General features: G+C 33.2%; 2 pseudogenes; both read right to left on the minus strand.

The window, feature by feature from the left end:
• Positions 1 to 266: 266 nt before the first annotated feature.
• Positions 267 to 385, minus strand: LOC112481338 (annotated as a pseudogene).
• An 81-nt stretch (positions 386 to 466) lies between these two features.
• Positions 467 to 585, minus strand: LOC112481344 (annotated as a pseudogene).
• Between the last annotated feature and the right edge of the window lie 1624 nt (positions 586 to 2209).

Here is a 2209-nt window from a genome sequence, read left to right on the forward strand (position 1 = left end):
GGATATCCATACTAATTAATGTTTGTATGTAGAAATATATGTAATTATTTGGAAAATATTATTTGCTTTCCTATAAAAGATCTCTATAGATAGTTAACTTCCAATTTTTAGATGAATTCAAGATAGATATGAGACAGGTGAATTTCAAATAGATTTGTTTGATTGATTGATTGATTGATTGATTTGGCACGGCAACCCTTGGTTGACCTCACAGATTGCAAGGACCTTGTCAACTTACAATCCCTTATTTTTTATTTTATTTTTTACACTTACAGCACCTGGTCTTCCTAACTGGTCTCCCATCCGAGTACTAACCAGGCCCGACCCTGCTTAGCTTCCGAGATCAGATGGGATCGGGCTTGTTCGGGGTGGCATGGCCGTAGATGGCACAGCAACCCGTGGTTGACCTCACAGATTGCAAGGACCTTGTCAACTTACAATCCCTTATTTTTTATTTTATTTTTTACACTTACAGCACCTGGTCTTCCTAACTGGTCTCCCATCCGAGTACTAACCAGGCCCGACCCTGCTTAGCTTCCGAGATCAGATGGGATCGGGCTTGTTCGGGGTGGCATGGCCGTAGACTGTATTATTATTTAAAACTGACTTTGAGTTATGTTTTATCCTTCCAATTCTACTATAAGTATAAATGTACAGTTCTACAGTTTTTAACTCTTTAAAAAATTTAGTTCAGTATTTTGTATTTTTAAGAGATACTGAAATAGGGATTAAATTCAAAAACTCTCAGGCTTAAAGCTCCGTAAATGCTTAATCCTTTCTTTTTAACCGATTTCATGTAGAAAATATTTCTGTTAACTACCAAATTGCACTGGTTGGTGGTTAGCTTTTATTTCAGTGCATTAAAGGCTGTCTACAATTTGTATGTAGTTTTACCTCTCACTGTCTACCTCAAACCTCTATGTCGGATTTCTCTGTATTTCCTAAAAGTATTTTGCATTTTTCAACCTCCGTGGCTCGTTATTCTTACGAAGATATTTCAAATGTCATAAGAAAAGGAAATAAACTTTTTACCATGTGAATTTCTCAGCCACCCTTTAAAGAGAGTCTAGTCTTTGCCATCTCATTTCCTGTGTCTTCGCTGTGCACAGAGAGAAACGAGACAGATCCAGGACCTTTGGACTGAATCGCATGGGAAGAGAATGGAACTTACTGGTGGCGATGAAATGAGTAGATACTGAAGGTGATATGGAGGGGCTAGTAAAATCAGTATTTAATGCAAGTAGGTTTGGGGGGAATTTAGACAGAAGGAAGAAAGGTACTATAGACAAAGAGCAAGAGATGAAAGAAGCAAAATTTATTAATATTTTCTATGTTTTAAAAACAAATCCACATGTGCTTTCCAATTGTATTTGCTAGGAATTTGAGGTTTGTTTAAATTTTAAAAATGATTGAGAAGTGTGCTAGACGTATGAATGTATCTTTGCAAAAGAAAGATTATTATTATTGCTATTACCATTAAAATGTGTGCCCAACACCCAGGTCAAAAATTTAGTTCTATATTGCAAAGATTAGTATCGGAGGACGTATGTCTTTCTTATGTCTTATGGAATGTAACCATAAGGAAAGAATGAATTACAATGAAATCTAGGGAAAAATATAATTTAAAGAATTAATCTGATGAGTGAAGAATGTTATATATGAAAGTAGACAGCAGTACTCATGATAAAAACAAAAATTAGAGACAACTTACATGTCTAGTGATATAAAATTAATTTAAATAATACAAAATGGATACAATATAACCAATGTAATCAGCAAAATAATAATCATTATAAAGGTCTATACCTATTAATTAAAAACTTAGCTTCTACGTAAGTAATGTGAAATATATAAAGTTAGCTCATTTTTGGTATTTATTTTATATGTATATATTTCCCTTAGGAAATATAGCTTACTTTTAAAAAAATTCTTTACAGAAGTCATCTTTAGCTACTAAAACTATAATTTTTAATAATTATGATTTATTTTTTAATGTTTGTTATTTTTCCCAAGGTCATGAATTATTAATGTAAACAAAAAGAAATATAATTCTTACAATCAAAAATTACCAAATGCATAAATTACTCACCATTAAAACTAGCTCTTCAGAAGTGCTGATCACCTTAACACTGGAAGTATTCAATCCAAGATCTGCCTGGTACCGACAGGGACTTTTTCAGAGATATTTCACTAAAGAACCCTAAGTCCA

Source organism: Pteropus alecto, unplaced genomic scaffold (assembly GCF_000325575.1).
Source record: "Pteropus alecto unplaced genomic scaffold, ASM32557v1 scaffold14, whole genome shotgun sequence".
NCBI lineage: Eukaryota > Metazoa > Chordata > Mammalia > Chiroptera > Pteropodidae > Pteropus > Pteropus alecto.